The following is a 10,459-nucleotide window of genomic DNA, read 5'->3' as shown; positions in this document are numbered from 1 at the left end:
GGCCGGCGGGCGGCGGGCCGGGGTCCCCGCGTGGGGCCGGCGGAGCGGCCGGCGCGCCCCTCCCACCCGGCACGCCCCTCCCCGGCCGCCCGGCCCGGCCCGGCCCGGCCCGGCCGCGCCCGCCAGCCCCGGGGCCCCGCGTGTCGGCTGCCGCCCAGCCGCCCGCGCCGGCTCCACGGGTTCGAAGCCGGGCCGGGCCGGCGGGCGAGGGGCGGCGGCCGGGAGGGGCGGCCCGGGGAGCGGGAGGGAGCGCGGAGTCTCGCCTTCCTGGCGCGCTGCCTTCCGAGCTGCGCCCGCGTCTCCTCCCCCATCCCGCTCGGGTGACTCGGCCTCAGCTGACTCCGGCCGGGCAAAGTCTCCGGTGGAGTCGGCACGTTGCGCAGCGCGCCGCTTCCCCGGCCCGGCGCCCTGGCGTGCTCTGCCCAAGTTTCGAGTCTAGCCCTAAACGAGGTCGGGAAAACTCATCGGAGTCGGCATTCCTTGTTTCCTCGCGGTCTCCTGCAGCCTCTCCGTCGCCGCGTTCGGGTCGTGGAGCGGTGGTCTGTGAAAGTACCCAAATGAAAACTTGTTTTGTCAGTTTCCTAAAAAGGGCCTCCTCGCTTGGCTGTGCATTCTTATCTGACTGGGTGAGCTGCCTTGAAAAATCAAGGTGTTCCCTCCGCCTTTTGTTCCTTGGCTTAGTAAGACTCGACTGGTTCAGGTGTTACGTGGGAGCTCTGTGAGGCAGGATCTTTTTTATTCCTTCCCTGTTTTATTTTTTCTTTTGCTTGCTCATTGGAAAAGGTCCAGTGAAGGGAACTGGTGAGTTGGAATTAGAGACCTACTGGGTTTGCAGCAAAATTCGTGTTCTTTCCTTCAGTGCTAAAAATGCCCTTAAGTCAGTCTCAGTATTAACTTTTTTTTACGGAGGCGAGATGATTTGTTAAAAAACGAACAGGGGATAAAATGGAGCGCAGCCCGCTTCAGGGTAATTTTCTGATTGCTTGATTCATCTAGCCTTGTTATTTTTTAAAGTTGTGATTGGACGTATCCTCCTCTCTTTTCAACGTTGGGAAACTGAGATGGAAAGAGTAAACTGACTAGAAGAATGTAGGGTCCAAACAGAGTCTGGCCCTGAAAGGGAACTGCCTCTAGAGTTTCTTCTTGGAAATGTCAGATTTTAATATCTGGGGAAAAAAATTGAATTGGGTGGAAGAAGCTTTACATGTCTTTAATGAGTGGTTCAAACATGTTTATGAATGGCTTGCTATGTGCTGAGGAGTGTAAAGTCCCTTCACGTATATATGTTACATCACTTAATAAGAATTGCTTTGTGAAACGTGTAAAACTGCTTATTGGTCCTAAATTCAGTAATTGCGGTAACCTAGGAGAAATGCCAGATTTGACCAGGACATGTTTTGTCACCTAAATCTTACTATTCAGAAAAAAATTCTGGGAAATGGAGAATTGTTTATCAAAACCTTTATATATGACCATATTTTGGAGATCAGTTATTTGCAGAAGAGGATTAAAAGAAGCGTTTGGTTACTTTCTGTGATTAAGAAAGAACCTAGAGAACATTGATTTGAAAATCAGTTAATTTTACGATAGAAAAAAGCACGTGTTCTAATGACATGTGTTAGCTCTGAAAGTGTTCCATTGTTTTGCATAAGTTAATTTAAGCGTCGTGAGAACTCATAACTGACAAAATAGTAAAGGTTGCTGACTCAGGGTAGGTTGCTGAAGGGGATGGGGTCAGGTAGGAGGAAGCTTAGAAGTGCTGCAAGTTTTGAGTTGGGTGATGACTCATCTGCCCACGGACTGCTACGTGGCCCTTTTTTTTTTATACACTGTATTTTTTTTAAATGATAGGCTAAAGTGTTTCTGTCCACATTATAATTCTCTCTCTCAAGAGAAACCACAGTTTCTCTAAAAAAGTAATGGCTTCTTAAATTGCATTTTAAAAGGATATTGTATATCCTACAGGTGGAATTTTGTAACATTTGTTGAGAGGAAAGATAAAATTAATTGCTGGTCAGTTGCTGCAATTAAATGTTTGATTGTAACAGTTCTTTGGTTCTTATCGGGAGAGATTTGTTATGGATTATTTACAAAGGACAAATAGTCCTTTTATGAGGTGGGTAGAAATTAACCTTATGTTTTCACTGGTAATGTAAGTTATCCTTACAATATCTAGAAATTAGTTTAACTGTTGTAAAGGTACAGAAATGTTTAATCAGATATAGCTCTGAACATGATCATTTCACTCTGATGGAATTACACATAGTGCTTTCTCCTGATCTATATGAATTTTGTTTTGATAAAGATAACTGGAAATAGTTATTGTTATAGGCACAGTTTTTCATCAGTCTTTTTTTAAGATCAGCTGAATGTACACTTCCAAATTTAGGACTTATGTTGAAGTTTGGTACCAAGATAACTGATTTAAAAAAGCTACCGTTTAGCAGATTGGTTTAAAATAAGATTGAGAATAGCAATTTGTTTTAAAAGTGAGAAGAAAAAAACCTCCCTATTCCCTAGTTTTCCTTTGTATGCTATTTATCTTCCCAGAGTGATTTATTTGAAGAATTTTGTGGGCAGTAAAGTGTATTGTTACTGTGAGTCAAATCTTTGGAGAGATTTTGGAAGAGCATTGCGTAATTTATATAGAAGAACTTGAATAAAGTTTAATTCAAACTTTAAAATAGATTTCACGTAAAGAAAATAGAAAAATACAAATGTAAAACTATTGTAGATTTTCAAAGCATCCGGTCACTTAGAGGTTGAATGTGTATTTTCAGCATTTTTTTTTTTTTAAGAATGTAGGTAATTAGCTGTCATGCATAATTCGGAATTTATAAACAAACTGGGTATCTTAGCCTGTCTCCTTTCTGTGAGGTGTTGCCTTATGAAGGGGTCAGCCTCACCACTGCTCTCCAGTTCCTTGTTTGCATTGCCCACTTGAACCGTGTGTTACCCTAGGGCCCCTGTTGAAAGAGAAGGAAGATGCCCCAACAGTAAATTGTTTGCAGCCTTATTGGCTGCCCTGGTCAGCTCCTTCAGCCTGTTTTGTGGGCTGTTACATTACACTACCGCCTGCTAGTGGTATGGGGATTTTGGTTAGTTTTATTGCTCAGAGCCCTGACTGAGACTTTACAAAAACAGCAATGATGTTATTGTAGTTAATGGCTTTTTTCAGGGAGTTGCTTTTGATGTGGAGCTGATGCTTTTAAGGTAACAGTGGTGTGGGCTGAGTCTTGCATTGGATTTTTTCCTCCATGAACTGCATATTTGGAAAATATAGCGTGCCCCTCTCATAGTTTTGAAAAGATTTGTCTTTCATACACGTCAGCCTTTTAAATCCATTTCTGAAAAGTTGTACAGAGAGTGAATGTTTATATAGCAAATCACATTTTCCCATTGATTTTCATTTAAATTTGATACGTCTTTTCATGGAAAAAAAATGGTACCACAAAAATTGTTAGAATCCTAGCATTTACTTCATGGAAGGGTCTGCCTTTGCAGGGTGTGTGAAGTCTTGTGCATTTAATTCTGTACAACCATAAACTGTAAAATGCTAGTATTTACAGAGGGGTCATGGGCATTATCTTGCCCCAGGTACATCATTTGACCGCTCAGGAAACAGGCCCAGAGAGATGAGACGTTGGTGCTCAAAGTGTGATTTCTAGACCAGCAATATTAGCATCACCTGGGAGTTTGTTAGACGTGCAGAAGCTTGACCCCATCTCAAGACCTACTGAATTAGAACCTGTGTTTTAACACAATTCTCGTGTGATTGAAGTGCAATTCATTTCTAGAAGCACTGCTAAGAGATAGAGACATAGTTGCTCAGCTGGTTAGTGACTCACATCTTCCAAGTTGCTCTTTCCATTGGCCCTCCTGAAAAAAGTCAAAAGGAAAATTGAGGATCTAATCACTGCTAGTAGAACTTTCTGTGATGATGGAAGTGTTCTAGTCTGTGCTGTCCAGTGAGGTAGCCTATAGCCACATGTGACTGTTGCGCACTTGACAGGTGGCTTATGCACCTGAGAAATGAATTTTTAATTTTATTTAATTTTAATTAACTTATATTTAAGTAGCTGCATCTAGCTAGTGGCTAGCATATTGGACAGCACATATCTAGAAGATCTTTGCCCACACTAAATTTAAAATAATCTAAGCTGTAATTTAATAAGCTTAGTGATATCCCTCTTCATTTACAAATTGGTAGGTTTCTAACTACCTGCTTTTCTAATATGCCCAGATATTATTTTATTAGTTTTATAAAGCAGTGACAATTTTCTGATTGATACTCTTGTATTCAATAAAGTAGACAATCTAAGTTGTAAGAATGTGCATTTGCCCATTTGTCTCAATAAAAGTGTTTTTGCTTGTATAAAAAACATTAAAAGTAGCTGTTAAATAAGTGTTCCTTAATTGTCTTGTGGATAGCATTGAGGGGGCAGTTTTTGTTTCTGGCCTAGCACCTCGAGGCTTCTTGGCACATGTTGATAGTTGCCAGATTGATCTGCCATTTGTTATGTTATTTCCAGACGCAGAAACGTTGAGTGGTTTTTAACTTCCCACTTTATGCAGTGGGAAGATTCTAACCCTGGAGTAAGCCAGACTGGCCTCTGTCCAAATCTTGACATTTATTATATGTTTGATTTCAGTGAAATTGCTTTACCTCTTGAAACATCAGCTCTTGTTTGTAAAGTGAGACTTACAAGGTAGTGCTTATGAGTGACAGCAATAATTTGTCACTTGGAAATGCCTGGCACCTCATAGATGCTCAATAAATATGAAAATCCTTCCTTCCCCCTCCTGCTTAGCTTTTATAACCTTCTGTAATTTAGTCTTAGGCTTAAGATTCCAATCAGGCTTAAGACATACTCTGATTTTAAGTCTTGTTGATTCCCACTGGTTATTATAACTTCATGCCGTGCTTCATTCACGTTATATCCCTTCTGGATTCCTCCACTTGTGTTCTGGATTCCTTCTTTTGACTTCTTCAGGACTCATCTCTTGCCTGCATCATGAATTTTTCCCTTTCTGTTGGGTCACCTCTTGTTAGAATACAAATGTGCCCTAGAGCTATACTGTCCAGTACGGTAGCCACTAGTCACATGTTGCTATTTAAATAAAAATTAATTTTTTAAAAATTCAATTCCTCAGTCATGCTAACCACATTTCACTTGTTCAGTAGCCATATGTGGCTGTTGGCTACCATATTGGACAATGCAGGTATAGAAATCTGTTATAAACCCTCTCCTGATTCCACATTCTTCTCCTCTAGCTACTGCCTCATTTTTCCAGTCCTCTTTCAAGCAGGTTTTCAAGAGTTGTCTTTGTTTGCCCTCTCCACTCTCTGCTCTTCAGCCTACTTCAGACTGCTTTGTCTTAGCGTCTCACCGCTGGAATTGCTCTAGTCAAGGTTACCAGTGACTTCCACTTACCAAATCCATCTTACAGGATCTTGTAGCAGCATTCAGCATAGTTGACCACTGTTTTCTGCCTATTCACCTGCTTCTCTTAGCTTATGAGATGTGTATTCTTGTTCTCCTACCTCACACCTTGCCAGACTTTTTCACAGGCTTCTCTCCTCTACCTGCTGCTAAGTATTGACATGTCCCAGAGTTTAATCCTGGGCTCTTCTTCCCCCTTCTCTTTCTAAATTCTTTCCCCATGTGGTCTCATTCGACTTATTGTTTTAAGTACTATCTACATGTGGATAATTCTTACATTTATATTTCTGGTTTAGACTTCTCACCTGGGCTCCAGACACATTATCCAACTGCCTGCTTGATATTACCACTCAGTTATCTAAATAGACATTATCTAAATAGACTTAACATGTCCGGAAAGAACTCTTTCTCCCATATTGTTCCTCTCCCATCTTTCCCTTATCCCCCATATCTAATCCATCACCAAATTCTCTTGTTCTCGAAAATATCATTTGAAGCTGTCTCCTGTTTTATATCTTCATTTCTACAAGACCAATCTCAGCCACCATTGTCTTAACTGGCCTACTGAAATAGCTTTTAACTTGTGTCTGCTTTTACTCAACTGTCTTCTTCCATCCATTCGCCTTCCAGTAGCCAAAATCATCTTTTTAAAATGTGAATGAAACCATGCCAGTTGTCTGCTTAAAATCCTTCAGTAGCTTTCCTTTGCTCTTAGTTATAAAATTCAAAATCCTGCCTTATGTGTCCTTTCTGCCTCTCCAATCTTATCTTTACGTCGGTCCCCACTCTCTTTGCTCAGGATACTGTGTCTACACTGGCATCTTTTCTTTTCTTCCAAAATACCAGTTCTGTCCAGCTTTAGGTTATGTTTGCTGTTTCCTCTGTCTAGAATACTCTTCCATCTCTTAGCAATGCTGGTACCTTCTTATCAATCACGTTCAGCTCCTCAGATGGCCATTTCCCAGTCACCCAGTCATAGCACTTGGCCAAATCTGAAGTTATATTACTGGTTTACTTGTTTGTTAGTCTTTCCTCACTAGAAAGTAAACTCTCTGGAAGCAGAAGAACCTTAACTGTCTTATTCTCCACGGTATCAGCCAGCAGTGTCTGGCACACACCACATGCTCAGTAAATTTTTATGGACTATATAAAGTGTTTGATTCTCTTGAACCTCTAAAGGGAAAAAGTATGTTCAAGATTGCACTGTGGTCAATGTAACGTGATTCTGGACTGAGTCCTTTAGCTGTCAAGTATACTCTTGGTACAATTGCAGAAACTTACATGGGATCTGAGTATTAGATGGTAGTACTGTACCAGTGTTAATTTCCTGATTTTGGTTATGCAGGAGAATGTCCTGTCCATTGGAAATACACTCTACTCTCAAAGGCTCGGGAAGATGTGTACTGTACTTGCCGATAAAAAACATTACATTATTACTTGAGGCTTTGGTTTATAAACCTGAGGTTCAAATCCTGGCTCTCTCACTGATGTTTATTCTTGAATGCATTATTTAAATTCTCTAAAGATCTTCAGACCCAGTTTGCAATGTTGTTAGGAGGATTTAGTGTAAGAGTATATGCCCAGCACAATGCTTCGCACATAATACATTCTTAATCAAGCTTGCTATTGTTTCTTATATTCTCTTAAAATTCAAATATTAAAAAAAAATTCTATTCTCATCTTCAGTGCTATGACTTCCTTTATAATATAAACAAATACTTTTTTTCGTTAATTGCTTTTATAGTAGTTGATAATATGGGATAAATATGTACCAAATATGTTATTTATATCCCCAAATTAGAACTTTTGGGTCATATTCCGTAATACAATTTTTTAATATCTTAAAACTGTATACTTTTAATGTGGAAAGTAGAGCTTTCAATTAAAATATGTATATTTATCTTGGTTAACACGGTTAACTTCCATTTCCTTTGGAATTGTCAATGAATCTGTGGTATTTAAATGTTAATGTATTAGTTTGTATTATTTTTGATGTAAAAGCACACAAAACTGCTTGGCAAAACAAATCATTACTTACAATTGGTGATTTATTTAGTTTCCCCTCCTTTACTCCCCATTGATGGACATGTTATTAAGTAAACATAGTGATCAAAAAGGGAGGAGGTATTTAAGGATTACCTGTAAGCCTTTCATTAGTTATCACGGTGTATTTTAAATAATATAAATGGCTCATCGATACTGTGAACCGTACAGTTGCATGGGTCACCTTACCCCTTTCCAGCCCAGTGTGTTCTTATTGTCTTATATTTTACTTCTACATGTACTATAAATCCCACAATATATTGTTATGATTTTTACTTTAAACAATCAGTAGTCTCTTAAAGACATTTAAATGTGGGTAGGTTTTTTTTAAAAAAAGACTTTTATATTTTCCAGTTGTTTACTCTTTCTGGTGATTTTGTTTCTTTCTGCAGATCTGGGGTTCCATTTGGTGTCATTTTCCTTCATCCTAAAGAACTTATTTCAGCATTTCTTGTAATGAAAGTCTGCTGGAGACAAAGTCTTTCTGCTTTTGTCTCTTTGAAAATGTCTTTATTTCATCTTCGTTTTTGAAATGTATTTCCCTAGGTATAGAATTCTAAGTTGATAGTTTCTTTTTTCTTTTGGCACATTGAAAGATGATGTTATATTGTCTTCTGTCTTTCCTTGTTTCTAGTAATAAATCAGCCATCATTCCTATTGTTCTTCTCTAGTATATACTTCTTCTCTTTCCCCTGGTTGCTTTTCGGTTGCTCTTTTTTTTTCTTCCCCATTTTCCATAGTTTGACTATTGAATAATGTGCGTAGGTATGGTTTCCTTTGTATTTATCCTGCTTGCAGGTCATTGAGCTTCTGGGTCTGTGAGTTGGTGTCTTTTATCAGTTTTGGAAGGTTTTTGTCCAATATCCCTGCACATCCTTCTGCTCCATCAGCCCTCAGAACCGTGGGGCTCTGCCTTTCAGCCCAGCTGCCAGCTCTTTGGGCTGCTTGGACGTTTTCTTTGCTTTCCAGTACCACCTCAGGTTTTCTTTACCTTGTGTTTTTGCCCTATTTCTTTGCCTTAGGAAGAATATCTGCCTTAGACTAGAATGCCTCTCATGGGTTTATCTTATGCTTCCTGTCTTGTCCCCCGCCTTCAGAAGGCAGCTGCCTTGGACACAGGGGATAACTGCTGTCACTCATAAGCTTAATGAGATTCTCTCTCAACTTTACTGTCTTGTCCCCAGACTTTTGCACTCAGTGCGTACCCATGGGGAAGAGTTGGCAGGTGGGGCTTGTAACTGGGCCTCCTCTGAATTCTAATCTGTTATCTGAGTCCACATGCAGCCATTAAAAGTTGGTTACAAATTTGGCTGGTTTCTTCTTAATCCTGTCAGTGGAAAATTCCTTGGCCTTCTGCTACTTTGCCAGGAATGAGAATAGCCAAGGTCTCTTCTCTTATGAAGGGCTTTCCATTTTCTGGAATTTAGTTTATTTAGATTTCTTTGCATCCTTAGCTTTCTGACTTTCTTTTTTTAAGATTTTATTTTTCCTTCTTTTCCCCAAAACCCCCCGGTACATAGTTGTATATTTTTTTAGTTCTGAGTCCTTCTAGTTGTGGCATATGGGATGCTGCCTCAGCATGGCTTGATGTGTGGTGCTAGGACTGCGCCCAGGATCTGAACCCAGTGAAACTCTGGGCCACTGAAGCAGTGCACATGAACTTAACCACTCGGCCGGACCATTTTTTTAAACTATGATTTTGTAGCTTATCCATCTTGTCATGGTTTATAGGGTGAGAGTAATGGTGTCTTGCAACTTTCTGCATTCTAATCAGAAGTGGAAATCCTGAGCCTTTTATTAAAATTAGAAAATTTTAGTGCTGGAAGAGATCATAGAAATCAGGTAGTTTAGCTACATCATTTTGCTGATGAGGAACCTAGAAACGTGGAATGCTTTGATTACACGCCTAAGTTAGTCACAGATCCATCACTAGATGTCAGATCTCTTTAACTCATGGGTTTTTTTTCTTAATATGGCCTTAGTGAAATCAGACAGGAATTTTTCAATAGTACCAAACTCCAGCGTGAACCTGATAGGAAACTTACACTGTTTTTTATCTTGGAAGCTTTGTTCAGGGCTGGAAAAAGTGAGAAACAAAGGAGGAAAGGTATTCTAGAAAAGTTACATGCCATTCTGAGTCATTCTTTGAAAATTGGGCTCTCCAACCAAGCATGAGGTTCTTTCCATTTGATGTTAGTGCAGAAATGTTTTGTATAGCCTTGCTCAGTGTGGTCTTCTTTAAACTCTCACCAGGGTTAGCTAAAAAATGACAGCAGTTATATTTGATGTGCAGTCTGGAAAGCTGTGGTGCTAGATGCCATAGACTCTGTTAGGATGGACTGAAGAATAGTAAAATCAGAGTAATGTCAAGGTTTTGTGTATCTTCATGATACCTACTTGGTATTACATGGACTTGTGGGACTTTTTACGGAATCCTGCTTGTCTGAATTATATAGGACACCATTTCAGCGGCACAGCCCCTCCCCACTAGCTCAGCAAAACAAAACTGGAGCTATAACGAAGCTGAAGTGTTTTTCTTTCTTCAATCTGAGCAGGCTGAAGTCAATTGCTTTCTTCATGTGTTGGCAGACTACATGTTCACCATATGGTGAGGCTCCTGAGGGAATGCCTGGAAAGGCAAGTACCATGTCTAGGAGTCTTCACTCATATTCTCCATGGCAGGTCAGAATGTGATCAGATTCTAAAAAAATTGAGGGTAGAACTTGCCTTCTCCAAAACCTCCTCTTATCAAGAAGAGTGTGCTGTTTACCTTAATTCATTCAGTGCAGTTTTTAAGGTGCCTACTAAGTACCAGGTACTATGTTCAGAACATGTCAGTAAAGCTACTTAGTCTCAAATCTTGTATTTTAAAATAGAGTTACAACAAAGGGGAGGTGAGTGGTGCCCTGGAAAATGCAGAGTAGAGGATCAGAATAGAGATCAGGTTAGATTAGATTAGATTGGGGAAGGAT

At 40.0% G+C, this 10,459-nt stretch overlaps 1 protein-coding gene across 8 annotated transcripts in view; it reads left to right on the top strand.

The window, feature by feature from the left end:
• MAPK6 (mitogen-activated protein kinase 6) overlaps window positions 1-10,459 on the top strand; it is a 45,323-nt gene that overhangs the window by 10,957 nt on the left and 23,907 nt on the right. The window contains exons 1-2 of one of the 8 annotated variants that reach the window (XM_070236432.1): window positions 8-69; window positions 226-626. The exons of 4 other annotated variants lie outside the window; for them this stretch is intronic. The gene's annotated coding sequence lies outside the window, so the exon portion shown is untranslated. Of the gene's footprint in view, window positions 1-7; window positions 70-216; window positions 802-10,459 lie in introns of those variants that run through there. 3 more of the 8 variants (XM_023617337.2, XM_070236436.1, XM_070236449.1) reach the window with 3 other exon arrangements.

The sequence above is a fragment of the Equus caballus genome, chromosome 1 (assembly GCF_041296265.1).
Source record: "Equus caballus isolate H_3958 breed thoroughbred chromosome 1, TB-T2T, whole genome shotgun sequence".
In the NCBI taxonomy this organism is placed as follows: domain Eukaryota; kingdom Metazoa; phylum Chordata; class Mammalia; order Perissodactyla; family Equidae; genus Equus; species Equus caballus.
This window is presented reverse-complemented; position numbering and strand designations above follow the sequence as displayed.